The sequence below is a fragment of the Medicago sativa genome, chromosome 5, assembly GCF_051527215.1.
Source record: "Medicago sativa cultivar Bolivia chromosome 5, Bolivia_mono, whole genome shotgun sequence".
In the NCBI taxonomy this organism is placed as follows: domain Eukaryota; kingdom Viridiplantae; phylum Streptophyta; class Magnoliopsida; order Fabales; family Fabaceae; genus Medicago; species Medicago sativa.
In genome coordinates, this window is record NC_140753.1 from 67,798,982 (window position 1) to 67,815,587 (window position 16,606).

Below are 16,606 nucleotides of genomic sequence, written 5' to 3' on the forward strand. Positions count from 1 at the left end.
CATAATTGTCTATTTCATTAGTCTTTTCAACAACCTCTGCAAACATAATACATATGTGTTGTAAATTTTGAGTATATTTCAAAAGTTTCAAATATTGTGTCATATATTTTTAATAGAAAATTATTATTATCATTATTATTATAATATTATTATTATTATTATTATTATTATTATTATTATTATTATTATTATTATCCCTTTTATTTTATTAGTCTAAACATTTTCCCTAATAATTTCTTTGAGCACTTGTTTTCTTCTTTAATGTACCAAGTCAAAAAGGATGTACAATGTGCTCCCTATTTTTGTGCTACGTGGGATGTACTCCTTATAACTTTACTTATACACATGTAAGAGCATAACAGAAAACTCCTTAATTTTTGTTGACTTGGTTGAACAGTAACTGTCAATTTTAATTGATTTTAATAGTGCTTTTACTTTATGATTAATGACTGATTTTTGCAGACACGTTAAGCTCTGTTTGGTAACACAAAAGCTCTATTTGATACAACGAGCTTATAGCTTATTTCAGGAGCTTATAAGCTATTTTTCAGAAGCTACTTCAAGTAGCTTTTGAGCTTATAGCTTTTAGCTTCTCATTTTTTCTTCCATATTTACCCTTATTATTCAAAGCAAAAGCTATCAGCTAATTTTACCAAACACTTCAACTAGCTTATCAGCTAAAAGCTATCAGCTAATTTTACCAAACAGAGCTTTTTTTGTCAAATGAGCTTATAAGCTAAAAGCTAAGAGCTAAAAGCTCTTTTTTTGGGTTTACCAAACAGAGCCTTTGAGTTGAGCTTCTATTATATTTGAGAAGTTAGTGCCTATTTTTCCTAACAATAAAACTGCCAATTTCCATCTATAAACAAGCTAGGCACATTTTAGTTTAGTAGTATGGGCAGTACCATGTTCTTTTCATAGGAAAACTATCCCTCTTGGTTTTTTATGCTTCAAGCTATATATGAATAGATTTTTCATGGGGTCTAAGATATAACTCTGGGTTACATTCTCCTGAAAATATTTCTTCTTGATAGTTCTGCATCCTTGGTTTCAAACCAAGAAGAGCCTGCTGAATCCTGGGGGATTTGCGCTTATGAGGCGGATAAATCCTTAAGGACAGTGCGATCAGCACGCCTCAGGTTATATATCGGTTTACTATTGTGTAGGGTTCTTATGGATTGTCAGTGGATATTGAAGGAACTGTGTCAATGGTCAAGTCATACAATAATACATAGCACATATAAGTTTACTTGATATCTCTCTTATTTAAACTCTTTAATATTTAATTATTTCTCATTTTTATGTATTGATTATTATTTTGGAGATAATTTTATATCAATATAATACAACAATATGAACCATTACATTTTATATACATGTAAGAATGATCAAATCACATCGTTGTAATCTTTGAATATTTTTAGGATGCTCAGAAACTTCTTATTTTATACTTATTTTATAAAGATAACAATTAGATGTATAATTATATGATATAGATTATCTCTATAAACTTCTTATATGATATATATCATCTCTATAAATTATAAAGCAAAACTGAAATCATTTGATATAATATAATATCGAGGTGTATCAAGATTAACGTTTAAATAGAAAAAAATAATTAAAATGAATCAAATATATAATTAAATAAAAAAGGATTAATAAAATATATAAATGATCTCCTTCAATATATATATATATATATATATATATATATATATATATATATATATATAGAAAAATAATATATAACTCACCCTTTTTGGCATCAGTATGTCAAAGTCAAGATGAAATGAAATTGATAAATTTGTTTCTTTGCAACAGAAAAGTTAAGATGAAGATTCAAAGAATCGATTCTATTTTTCAAGAGAAAAGCTATTGATATTGAAAGAGATGAAGTTATAATTTCTTCATCTGAACCTGAACAAGTTCATGAGAATCCAAAAATTGAAGAAAATGAGCCTCGTCCTTCAAATGTTGATAGAGTTGATTCGGATGACATTGAGAATTCTTTTGAAAGGGAAATTAGTGCATGTATTAGTTCTGAATCAATTATTGATGATTTCAAGTCACTCGAAAGCGTAAAGTGTCGCTTTAATTATTTAATGATTGACTTTATATATTATGTATTTTAAATTTTGAATGATCGATTTTTTGTTTATTACGACTTAAATGTGTTGTATGCAATATGATTTATATATTTTAGTTTATTTTGATGGCAGCCACCCCAATCTTTTTTGTCTGGCTCCGCCACTGCATCAGAGGAAATGAGAAGAACCATAGCCAAGAGGCCAAGGATGAGGATTGCTATTTTTGAATCCATTGTTCAATCAATCAAACAACTATCTAAAACTAAAACTTTTTCATTTTAAAACTTAATTTTAATTCGCATTTAATAATAAGGAGAAATAAATTATTTAGAAGTTAACAAATATTTTGTAAAATTAATTATAGTTAACCATTTTTAATGGATGTCGTAGGGTGCTAATACATTCCCTAAGCATAATCGACTCCCGAACCTAAAATTTGGTTTGAACGACCATCTTTTCATTTTAAAGGGTTTTTCCGACGTTTTCCCTGTTTTAATAAATTTTGGTGGCGACTTCATTGTTTTTCGAGCAATTTTAGACAGTGCCACGAAACATTTTATAGAGAGCGACCTAGTTCGCGACTCAGCTTAGTAATCTGATGAGTCATAGATAGTATTAATTATTGCCTTATTTAGTTTAGTTTTATTTTAGATTTGATTTAGTTTTATTGCATTTTATTTTATATTAGAATATTTTACTTTAAATTGTGTTTTATTTTATTTTAGGAATAAATATATGGTGGAAGGTGTCTTGGAGCAAAAGAAAGAGGACTGGAGCAAATACAGCGCAAGAATACGAAGATACGGGACAAAAATATGTTCCCACCAAGTCAGAAGCTTGGCACGGCCAGTGCCAACATGTGGCACGGCCGTGCCACCTCCCAGAGCCTCTTTTGCTGCTTTTTCTTCGGGCCCAAGTTACCCTGTTGCAGCTTTACTGTTTTACCCTTTTAGTTGCTTAGTTTCTAAGTCGATTGTAAAGCTATAAATAGAGTAGCTCTCCACCATAAACAATCATCCTTTACTTTGTTTATTTCAATTGCTATTTCAATAAAAAGTCTTTATTTCCTTTTACTTCCTTTGCAATTTACTTTTATCGCATTCTCTCTTCTTCCCCCATGTCTACGATGAACATGAGTGAGTAGACTTCTTTGTCTTGGGATCGTTGGATAAGTCTAATGACGTAATCCGGATCAAGCCAAGTCTTAAACCTTAATTAATTGCTACCCTAATTCCTAATCTAAATTCACCGTTTTAACATGAATTAATTATTATCAAACTGTGGAAGCGAACGCGGAGGGTTTGATAATGGTTAATTCATCATCACAGATATCAATTCATAAAGCGAACGCGGAGCTTTGATATCCGATCAAGTGAATTTAGACAAGGTTTGCGAAACATGAGAATAGTCTAGCAAACCTTGGGACATATAAAGTTTCGATCTTCAAGGGTTCCAAAGGCAATCACCCATGAGAATAGGTGTGATTGTTGGAGGGATACACTCACTGACTTCGAGAGGAGCTGTGATATGCTAAAGAGAAACTTGTCCTTAGTAATTAGGATTAACGTTTAATTATAAGTTTAAGGCTTGCTTGTGAAAAGATTCGTTATTATGATGAACCAATGATCCCAAGGCTTTTTAATATTATTGTTATTTACCTTCAAAAACTGCACTCTCCAAACTTCTTATTTCTTTCCCTTCTAATCAATTTCTAAAAGCTAATTGGATTGACCAACTCCCTAGCGGAACGATAACTCTACTTACTACTATTACTTCGATAGGCCGTGCACTTGCGGTTTGGCCCTATCAAGTTTTTGGCGCCGTTGCCGGGGAGTCAACTAATTTAATTAGCTTTTTCTTAGTGATTAGAATTCTCTCTTCTTCTTCCTCTTTTTCTTTTTATTTTTAACTTTTTTTCTGTTATCGTTAACTTCTTGGGTTCTCAACCTTGTATGCGAAGAACTAGAAATCAAGCGGTATTCATACCCGAGATCGAAAGGTTCTTACATAGAAGGAGGAGAGCAGCACAAAATAACACCGACATGGCCAATCGCACTCTCAAAGAGTATGCAATGCCGTCTACGGCTGAGCCACAAGCTGTTATTGTGTACCCAACGGTTGAGGATGACAACTTTGAAATCAAGCCTGCCCTACTTAACTTGGTGCAGCAAAACCAATTCTCGGGATCCCCCACTGAGGATCCCAATCTTCACATCTCTGTTTTCCTACGAATTAGTGGAACCATGAAGGAGAACCAAGAAGCCGTAAGACTTCATCTCTTTCCCTTTTCCTTAAGGGATAGAGCTAGCGCTTGGTTCCATTCCCTCGAAGTCGGTTCCATTACTTCATGGGATCAGATGAGGCAAGCATTCCTTGCCCGTTTCTTTCCACCATCTAAAACCGCTAAACTTAGAGACCAAATCACGCGGTTCAACCAAAAAGATGGGGAATCTCTCTATGATGCGTGGGAGCGTTTCAAAGAAATGCTAAGACTTTGTCCCCACCATGGCCTAGAGAAGTGGCTTATAGTCCACACTTTTTATAATGGCTTGTCTTATACCACTAAGATGTCTGTTGATGCAGCTGCAGGTGGAGCACTTATGAACAAGAACTACACAGAGGCGTATGCCCTAATTGAAGACATGGCTCAAAATCATTACAAATGGACCGACGAGAGAGCCATCTCTAGTTCTTCACCCTCCAAAAAGGAGGCAGGTATACACGAAGTCTCTAACTATGATCACCTTGCTTCTAAAATTGATACACTAACTGAAAAACTCGAAAAATTCAATGTTAGTGCTATCAATTCTGCTTCTACTCCTTCTTGTGAAATATGTGGTATAACTGGTCATGCTGGTGTTGATTGCCAACTAGGTGGAGCTATTAATGGTGTTGAGCAAATGAATTATGCTCAATACAACCAAGGGATGCGACAAAATCAAAATTTCTATAAAAACCAAAATCCCTATGGACAAGTAGCACCACCCGGTTATGCAAACAACCAAAGATTCACTCAAAAATCCAATTTGGAAATTTTGTTGGAAAACTCTATTGCCAACCAAAACAAACAACTTCAAGAACTTAAAAACCAAACTGGATTTCTGAATGATTCTCTTTCCAAGCTCAATACCAAGGTTGATTCTATTGCTACTCACTCTAAAATGCTTGAAACACAAATCGCTCAAATAGCCCAACAAGTGGCTACATCTTCCCAAACACCGGGAGTCTTTCCTGGTCAAACCGAAGCCAACCCCAAAGCCCAAGTTAATGTCATATCTTTTAGGGGTAGTAAGTTAGGCGAAACTTTTGCCAAGGTTAAAAACATTGGGAAAGAAAATGTCAAGCCCCTAGGTGATAAAGTTGTGATAGAAGAAGCTAAACCACTTGAAGAAAACAAAACTCCATCCCCCTTAAATCCCGAAAAGCTTAAATTAGAGGGTAAATTTGAAAAATTTGTTAACATGCTTAGGAAGATTTGCATTAAACTTCCCTTTGCTGAAGCTTTGTCTAGGATGCCTCTTTATGCCAAGTTTTTAAAGGAAATTTTTTTCAAAGAAAAGGGCTATAGAGCATAATGAGACAATAGCCTTGGCTAAGGAAACTAGTGCAAACATCCAAGAAGCACCCCCTAAGCTTAGAGATCCAGGTAGCTTTGCCATACCATGTGAAATTGGGAATGAAACCATAAACAAAGCCTTATGTGACTTAGGAGCTAGTGTTAGTTTGCTGCCTTTGTCTCTTCTTAAAAGGATAGGGATAGGAGAATTGAAACCTACCGAAATGGAACTGAAGATAGCTGATCGTTCTACCATGAAACTTGTAGGATTTGTCGAGGACATACCTGTTAAGATAGAGGGGATATACATCCCCACTGATTTTGTAGTCGTTGACATTGAAGAGGACGATGACGTCCCTATAATCCTAGGTAGACCCTTCCTTGCAACTGCGGGAGCTCTCATTGATGTGAAACTTGGTAGGATAGTCTTTCAAGTGAGTGATAAAATGGTAGGATACGAGTTGGAAAACGTTATGAAAGGTCCCGCTCTTTACTCTTGTTGCATGCTTAACGATCATGTTGTGAAAGAACGTTTTATAGCGTCATCTACACAATATGATATCTTTGATCCATTCTAAGGACTCTTTCTAACCGTCAAGCTAATGACATTAAAAGAGCGCTTCGTGGGAGGCAACCCACGCATTTAATTGCTTTTGTTTTGTTTGTTTTTCTTTGTTCTAGGATGTTTTGTAGGTAATTGTCCGAGTAAGATTCAAGAAAATGAAAAATTTTGAAGTCCCTCTGACCAGAGTGTTGGCACGGCCCGTGCTGGATCTGGCACGGCCGTGCCAGTGTTTTTGAAGCAAAGAAGGTTGGGAGCCACAGAAAGTTGGCACGGCCCGTGCCAAGGTTGGCACGGCCGTGCCCGTGTTCTAGCCATTATAAACCTAATTTTTCTTCTTCTTCTCCATTCATTCTCAAACCACAAACCTCTCTCTACCTTCAAACTTCTCTCTAAACCTCCATAACCTTCAAACCTTCAAACCTCCATATCTCACTCAAATCTTCATCAATCTACTCCATTCTTTCACCAATCAATCACAAACTCCATCCAAAACAAAAACCACCAATCAAAAACAACTTTCATCCACCCAAACCCATAATTCACCAAAACCCTAATCCTTCAAAACCTAACCCAAAAACCACAAAACCTCAACCAATCTCCATAACTAAACCCATAAATCTTACTTAAACATCCACCCCAACCCTAAACCAATCCTTTCCACCAAAAATCTTCCCAAACCCAAAACTTTCATACCAACCATAACCAAGGTCAAATGGCTTCAAGAAGAAGAAGTGGAAAGGAACCAGCAAGTTCTTCCGGTCCTCCCCCAAAGAAGCAAACACAAGTCAAGAATCATGGAATTCAGTTCAAAGACAACAAACAAAGGGACAGGTACAAAATTCTTACTTCTAAAACCTTACATCCCTCTAGATATCCTGATTCCTATGATTTGCAAGTGCTAGGGCTTAGAGATGATGTTTTTAGGTTGATAGGTAAGCTAGGTTGGAATGATATGCTAACACCTATGAGGGGTTATGAGAATTTTACTTATGAATTTTTAAGCTCACTTGTTTTTACCAAAGATAAGTTGAAATTTTGATAACCCTAATCATAGAGTTGTTTTCCGGTTAATGAACATTGATTATAATATGTCTCTTCAGCACTTTTGTGAAGCCTTAGGTTTTGTCAATGAGGGGTATATTCATGATCATTGGGATGATAGTCTGAAACCGGATAACTATGACCCAGCTGCCTTTTGGAACCGTATCACCGGTCTTGATAACTATGTCCCTAGAGCCAACAAAGCTAGCAACATTCACAACCCCGTACTTAGGTACCTTCAGAGGGTCATGGCTTGCACTATTTGGGGTAGAACCGAGCTAGGAAACACTAGAACCGATGAGTTGTTCATGTTATGGGCAATGCTCTACAACCACCCCGTCAACACTGGCTTTTATTTGATTGATTACCTAGACTTTGTAGCTACTAGACCAGCCGGTAGGGGAGACATAGTGGTGGGTGGCATCATTACATACATAGCTAAGTGTTTTGGTGTGAGTGAGGATGAGGGGATCAAACCAATTGAGGGAAACAATAAGCTTAACCGGGAAACCCTCATTGGAATGAATTTCATTAAACATCGTCCACCACTCCATTACCAACTTAAGCTAAATGTGCCAATCGTGTTTTTATTGCCTAACCCATCTCGGACTACCACCGAGGTGGAAGAAAATTGGTTGTATGTTGATGATGTGCAGGTTCTAGAACAACAAGATGATGAAGGAGAGGGTGCTAGCTTGCACCATGATGAAGGAGAAGGTGCTAACTTGCACCAAGAGGGGCACCATGGCCATGAAGCCGGTGAGCTTAATGAAAATCAAAGATGGACATGGATTCACAATGAAATCGAAAGGATGAGCACCGAGCAACAAAGGCAAGGTGTTGAGATCTCCGGCCTTCGCAATGAAGTTCAAAGGGGCAACCGTGTCAATGATGAAAATAATGAGATGCTCCGTCGGATGATGCAACACCTCCAACTTCAAGGTCCTCCATATGGACCTCAATAAATTGTGAGCTTTCCTCTTCCTCTCTTCCCTTCTTCTCTCTCTCTCTACTACTCTTTTTCTACTCCTTCTTTCTTCTTCTTCTTCACTTTTAATTTCTTTTTCTTTGAATCATTGAGGACAATGCTTCCCCTAAGTGTGGGGGGGGCCTAATAAAGTGTCTAGAGTCGTAGTGTCCAAACTCCCTTGAACTTTATTCTTTTGTTTTGTTTTTATAGCAAGAGGCATGACTAAGTAGCTTGTTTTTTTATGTAAATATGGCATGAAAATTTTTGTTTTGTCTCTTCTTTAGGTCGCCTCTTGTACATGAAAATAGTTTCTTGTGTTTCTTATGTTCTTGCTATATCCATATCATGTTTTATTGTGAAATTCTCCAATGAGAAAAGCACCCGGTTGCAATCCTTGAGTAAATGTATGAATAGGTATTTTAAGGAACACGTTCTATCTTTAGTGTTAACTTAGACCCTTTAAAGTCTTAAGAGTAAAAGTAGTATAAGTTTGTGTGGGAAAATTAATCAAATTGTTCTTAATTGTTATATTCTTATTAATTTGTTAATGATAAATGGGGCGGGAGAATGGCACCAACATGTGGGGGAAAGGACAATCCCTAACTTCCTAATTGTGGTGGTGACTCCCTAATTTGAACCTAAAGTGAAACAAATTCATCAATGCTAGGGGGAAAGGACAATTACATCCAAAAAGACTTCCTACGCGGAGATGAAACAAACAATAATTTTGCAGCACTACTTAGGGTGATTTTGAATCTAGGGGGAAAGGACAATTACATCCGAGAAGACTCCCTACGAGGATAGATAGCCCCTAAGCATCTGCAGCCCCTTGTGCTTAATTGTTATATCTAATTTAATTTTTAAATTCCCATCACTCTTATATGAAATGAAGAAAAGACTTTTCTCGGTTACTTTAGCACTAAGGATAGAACCTTTTCCTCATAATATCTGTCTTATACAGGAGCAAGAAAAGGGTTGGACTGCACACACACACTCACTTGAGACTTGATGTTGGGTAGAATAGGTTCATGATAAGTATTTGAAATTGTAATTAGTGTACTTGGAACAAAACCTTTCTTTGAGACTTATGTTCTTAATATTGCCATAAATCAATCTTTGTTGCTGCTATGTTTGTTGCCTTTTGCTTGAGGACAAGCAAAGATTCAAGTGTGGGGGAGTTTGATGAGTCATAGATAGTATTAATTATTGCCTTATTTAGTTTAGTTTTATTTTAGATTTGATTTAGTTTTATTGCATTTTATTTTTTATTAGAATATTTTACTTTAAATTGTGTTTTATTTTATTTTAGGAATAAATATATGGTGGAAGGTGTCTTGGAGCAAAAGAAAGAGGACTGGAGCAAATACAGCGCAAGAATACGAAGATACGGGACAAAAATATGTTCCCACCAAGTCAGAAGCTTGGCACGGCCAGTGCCAACATGTGGCACGGCCGTGCCACCTCCCAGAGCCTCTTTTGCTGCTTTTTCTTCGGGCCCAAGTTACCCTGTTGCAGCTTTACTGTTTTACCCTTTTAGTTGCTTAGTTTCTAAGTCGATTGTAAAGCTATAAATAGAGTAGCTCTCCACCATAAACAATCATCCTTTACTTTGTTTATTTCAATTGCTATTTCAATAAAAAGTCTTTATTTCCTTTTACTTCCTTTGCAATTTACTTTTATCGCATTCTCTCTTCTTCCCCCATGTCTACGATGAACATGAGTGAGTAGACTTCTTTGTCTTGGGATCGTTGGATAAGTCTAATGACGTAATCCGGATCAAGCCAAGTCTTAAACCTTAATTAATTGCTACCCTAATTCCTAATCTAAATTCACCGTTTTAACATGAATTAATTATTATCAAACTGTGGAAGCGAACGCGGAGGGTTTGATAATGGTTAATTCATCATCACAGATATCAATTCATAAAGCGAACGCGGAGCTTTGATATCCGATCAAGTGAATTTAGACAAGGTTTGCGAAACATGAGAATAGTCTAGCAAACCTTGGGACATATAAAGTTTCGATCTTCAAGGGTTCCAAAGGCAATCACCCATGAGAATAGGTGTGATTGTTGGAGGGATACACTCACTGACTTCGAGAGGAGCTGTGATATGCTAAAGAGAAACTTGTCCTTAGTAATTAGGATTAACGTTTAATTATAAGTTTAAGGCTTGCTTGTGAAAAGATTCGTTATTATGATGAACCAATGATCCCAAGGCTTTTTAATATTATTGTTATTTACCTTCAAAAACTGCACTCTCCAAACTTCTTATTTCTTTCCCTTCTAATCAATTTCTAAAAGCTAATTGGATTGACCAACTCCCTAGCGGAACGATAACTCTACTTACTACTATTACTTCGATAGGCCGTGCACTTGCGGTTTGGCCCTATCATAATCTCTTCGATAAAAAAAAATATATTTTTAACTAATTTTGACTATTGTTAAAGCATACGTACCCTTTTGCAGACGAGTCACCTATTAAGAGTCGAACATCCTCAAAACTTTTTCCAGACGGTAAGCCGTAAAGTGTCCCAACAACAAGGGAAGCCAGCCTTATGTAATTATGACTTCAATAAAAGACTGAAAGATATGATTGATATATTGAACAGACATTATAAATCATACTACCCTTTCCTAAATCTTTAGAAAAGAAGTTTGATTAAATGAAGACTTGGCTTTAAACTATTCTTCACTCATTAAAACGGAATGTTTTATAGCTTTGAGTATTATTTATGATTGAGTCTTCCCTAAAACAAAGTAATCTCTGAAAGTTAAGACTAGATTAATTAATGGTTGCCAACAGTAATTTTATGGGTTATGCTAACCAATGCCCTTAGGGCACTAGTTAAGAAAACTAAAAATAGTAAGTTTGCATTGAATTCAACAAATTTTTAACTTTTAAAAAGTCAAATCTATCACTTTTCACCATTTTCCAATACAAAATTTCTAAGTTTATCCTCTTAACCAATGCCCTAAGGGCACTCTTTAGCATTTCCCTAATTTTATTTGTTTCAAATGCATATTATGTTCCTGGTTATTTAACTACTCTGAATATTGTTAAGTGAGGCAATACATTGTAGAGAACTAAAATGTTAAGGAACACATGAATAAAATCATTTAGTATTTTTTTTTAATCGGAAAATATTATTTAAGTCATAGCCTGCACAGGTCACACAAAAAAAAATCATAGCCTGCACAAGACGCAAAAAAAACTAACCACAATAGAATAAAGGGTTAATTAAGTTTTTGGTCCCTATAAATATCAGCAGTTTTGTTTTTAATCCATATAAAAATAATTCACACTTTTTAGTCCCTACAAAATTTTCCGTTAGTGTTTTTAGTCCCTCTTAAATTAAAATTTGTTTAATTATGCTTAAAATTTTAAATTTTTTAATGATTTTTTACATACTTGTTTAAAACATTATAAAACGTTCCGCCGCAATAAGTTAGCTCAAAATTTTATTTTTAGGTCCAAATTTTCGTTAGTTTTATCTTGAATTTTTGGCTTTTTAAAAAAATTATATTTAATTCATGACAAGTTAAAAAATTCTAATCTTTTATAAAAGAGATTATTATAATGTTCTTAACATGTCTGTCAAAATTCATTTAAAAATATAAAAGTTTAAGTATAATTAAACAAATTTTAATTTAACAGGGACCAACACATACTTTTAGTCCTTGTAAAATTAAAATTTGCTTAATTGTGCTTAAACTTTTAAGTTTTTAACATAGGGTTAATTATGTTTTTGGCCCCTACAAAATTGCGACCTTGTAAGTTTAGTCCTTACTTAATTTTAATAGCATTTTTAGTCCCTACAAAAAATTTCTGCACTCAATATTAGTCCTTACTCAATCCAAATTTGTTTAATTTATGCTTAAACTCTTACGTTTTTCAACAATTTTTTACAGGCGTGTTAAGAACGTTATTAAAAGGTCCTCCGAAAAAAATATTGCAAAAATTTGATTTCTACGTCCATATTTTTGTTACTTATATCCTAAACTTTTGTCGTTTTAAAAAATTCATATTTAATTTATTTCATGTTAAAAAATTATAGATTTTAGTAAATGAACATTTCATAGTGTTCTAAACTTGTATAAAAAGAATCGTTAAAAAATTTAATAGTTTAAGGATAATTAAACAAAATTTATTTTAGCAGGGACTAAAATTATAAGTAAATTTTTTTTTGTAGGGATTAAAAAAGCTATTAAAATTAAGTAAGGACTAAACTTAGAAGGTCGCAATTTTATAGGGACCAAAAACATATTTAACCCTTTAACATATATACAAAGTTCCTCCGCAAAAAAGTAACTCAAAATTTTATTATTAGGTCCAAATTTTCATTAATATAATCTTGAAATTTTGACTATTAGAAAAATTCATATTTAATTCATTACATGTTAAAAAACTAAAAGATTTTATAAAAGAGTGTCTTACAATGTTATGAACATGTATGTAAAAAATCTTTCAAAAAATTAGAAGTTTAAGCATAATTAAATAAATTTTAATTTAACAGGGACTAAAAACACTAACAGAAAATTTTGTAGGGGCTAAAAAGTTTGATTTGTTTTTATAAGGACTAAAAACAAAACTGCAGATATTTATAGGGACCAAAAACTTAATTAACCCTAGAATAAACAACGGTGCCGCCTTACGCATAACACCCCAAGAACAAAGCCATTCCTAAAAGGATGCTCCAAACAAAACAAACATATTGCTGTCAGCAGCATCTAAGACACCTAGGAAAAATCTACCCTTAACTTTTTTCTTTTTTGAAGAAACTAAAATTAATTATATACCATAAAAAGGCATTCTCAGCGCAAGATGCGTCGAAGAAGAAACACCAGAGTCAATACAAGGTAAAAATCTTAATTACAATAGATACAAAGATATAGCCCGACCCCAAAACACTAACCCAGCAATCTCCAGATATTAGCCAACATCTAAAATGGTGAATGAGTTAAGCCACCAACCATGATAATTGAATGCAAGAGATGTAAATTTCACCTTCAACCACCTGTAAGTTGTTGTAAAACTGCTACAAATACCTGCAAAACAAAATTGGTGAGAAAGTCTGAGACACGCTGATCGCGCTGTCCTCAAGGATTTTCCGCGTATAATACGCTAACCCCCCAGGATTTAACAGACTCTTCTTGATGGTAATCAAGGATACAGAACTAGCAAGAATATAATTTAATCAGGAAGATGAAACCCAAGATGTGTATAAGCTTGATGAAAATTGATTTTGTATTGGTTATGTATATGTCTAAAAGCATGAAAGTGAGGATAATTTTTGCTATGGAAAACACGTGAGGGAGAATTCTAATTGTTTGCTTCAATACTGATCAGCCAAGAGTAGTTAAGAGCTTTTCTATATATATGCCTTTAATATATGCCATAAGGAGACGTTGTCCATTAATACTATTCCGTTGGCAAATTAATACATATAAGTTACAAATTAAAACCATTTTACAAAACTGATGGAATGGAATAATATAGGCATATAGACGTTTGCAATTAACTCACTCATTGACCAAGTAAGACATAATTAATTTGTGGTCATATCAATATGAAACAAAGAATGAAAATTATAACTTTTGAAATATAACAAATAGTATAAAAATACTACAATCCCCCACATATTTCAAAAGTTCAAAAAATTAGTTTAGAAAACTCTTTATGGGTTTACATCTTGGATGTAATGCATCAAACTGGTGTAGCAAGCTATATGAACCAGTGCTAGAATGATAGTACTTAACACACAGTGAAATTGGTGTAGCAAGCTATATGAACCAAAGACACTTATGTATGTTAGCGGTCTACCACTCGCATCACACCCCCACAATTCTTGCCGTTAACGCGGTGGTGCGCTAATAGGCCGTGCGCGTGCCTGGTTATTTCATGAGTGCTCCAGAGATTTCGCCACGATCTCATACAAGCGGCCCCACTTGACACTCACATAGGTGATTTCATCAAGTGTATGCTGCAAATCATACACCACCCATAAGGGATATGAAATTCATTAAAAGCTACAAATGCTTATCCTCTCAGTAATGCAGTGTCTAGCACTTCTCACTCACACCATAGGAAAGGGACGAAAACAAAAATTAATTATCTAATTTTTGGTGCTAGCAGAACTAATAAGTGACTTGTTCTTACCCATATGAACCTTATTCATGGGATCTCCAATCACAAAGGTTGGGTTCCCATCACTTATTAATTTCAAGTGGCTTTAAGTCCCATTCCCCTCGATGTGTCACAAATTATTTTCCTCCCCAGGGGTTTTGTCAAAGGGTCAGCTAAGTTCACTTCTGACCTCACATAATCGATCGATATTGTTCCATCTTTTAACAGCTGTTTTACCACATTATGTCTCAATTGAATATGTCTATTCTTACCATTGAACGATTTGTTCTTTGCCACGGCTATTGCCGATTTACAATCACAATGCATTGACACTGATGGAGTTGGTTTTATTCCTAAAGGAATATTAGCTAAGAGATTTCTTAACCACTCAGCCTCACTACTAGCCAATTCTAGAGCTATGAACTCTGATTCCATAGTTGATCTAGCAATTATGGATTGTTTGGATGATCTCCACATAACTGCACCTCCACCAAGTGTAAATACATAACCACTAGTAGATTTTGTCTCATCTGAATCAGAGATCCAGTTAGCATCACTGTATCCTTCTAACACAGCGGGGAATCCACTATACTCAATACCATAATTCATGGTACCTCTTAAATATTTCATTACTCTAGCAAGTGCCTCCCAGTGATCCTGATTAGGATTATGTGTATATCTACTCAATCTACCTACTGCATATGCAATATCAGGACGAGAAAAATTCATCAAATGCAGTAAGCTCCCAATAATTTGGGCATATTGAGTTTGATCAACATGATCACCTTTATTTTTCTTTAAATGAGAGTTAGAATCATAAGGGGTACTCACTGACTTAGAGTCATAATGACCAAACTTTCTTAGAAGTTTCTCAACATAATGTTCTTGAGATAGTATTATACTATCATCCTTCGTTATGATTTTAACTCCCAAAATTACACTTGCTTCACCCATGTCTTTCATATCAAATTTAGAAACAAGAAAAGACTTGGTTCTAATCACAATATCAATACAAGTACCAAAAATGAGCATGTCATCAACATATAAACTTATAATCACACATTCATTGTTCACACATTTAGTGTAAACACATTTATCAACTTCAATTGATGAAAATCCATCACTAATCAAAACTTGATTAAACTTTTCCTTTTCCTGAAACTATTGCAGTTTTTGAATCATTTAGATAAACAATTTTTTCACCATCCTCTGCAATAGTGTAGGAGGTGAAAGCATCTCTGTTTACACAGATATGCCTGGTAGTTCCAGAGTCTACAATCCATTTACTCACATTGGTCATAATTTTGACATGAGAAATGACCGCAACAATTATATCATCTCCTTTAGCTTCAGCCAAATTGACTTTAGCTTTCAGAGGATAGTCATTTCTCATTTCAAGACTTGACTTTCCACTAACGCAAGACATACCACTTCTTTTAAAATTGGGGTTAACAACACCATTGAAAAAATTTATTTTCTGGTTATTTTGATCAGACTCTTTGTTATCGTACCTTTTCATTGCAGCTTTGTTTTGCACCATATTTTTCCGAGCAGCCATGAAAGATGTGAAATCCTTGAGATTGTTGTAAAACTGCTACAAATACCTGCAAAACAAAATTGGTGAGAAAGTCTGAGACACGCTGATCGCGCTGTCCTCAAGGATTTTCCGCGTATAATACGCTAACCCCCAGGATTTAACAGACTCTTCTTGATGGTAATCAAGGATACAGAACTAGCAAGAATATAATTTAATCAGGAAGATGAAACCCAAGATGTGTATAAGCTTGATGAAAATTGATTTTGTATTGGTTATGTATATGTCTAAAAGCATGAAAGTGAGGATAATTTTTGCTATGGAAAACACGTGAGGGAGAATTCTAATTGTTTGCTTCAATACTGATCAGCCAAGAGTAGTTAAGAGCTTTTCTATATATATGCCTTTAATATATGCCAAAAGGAGACGTTGTCCATTAATACTATTCCGTTGGCAAATTAATACATATAAGTTACAAATTAAAACCATTTTACAAAACTGATGGAATGGAATAATATAGGCATATAGACGTTTGCAATTAACTCACTCATTGACCAAGTAAGACATAATTAATTTGTGGTCATATCAATATGAAACAAAGAATGAAAATTATAACTTTTGAAATATAACAAATAGTATAAAAATACTACATAAGTTACCGACTTAATTTTGTCCACCACCTGCATAATTGAGCACTCTTTCGCATTGAAAATTCTATTATTTCT

The 16,606-nt window shown here is 34.5% G+C and overlaps 1 non-coding gene across 1 annotated transcript; it reads right to left on the bottom strand.

The window, feature by feature from the left end:
* Positions 1–4,495: 4,495 nt before the first annotated feature.
* Positions 4,496–4,602, bottom strand: LOC146924307 (small nucleolar RNA R71). Its single transcript, XR_015012944.1, has one exon. It is a non-coding gene; the product is annotated as a small nucleolar RNA R71 (small nucleolar RNA).
* Positions 4,603–16,606: the final 12,004 nt, after the last annotated feature.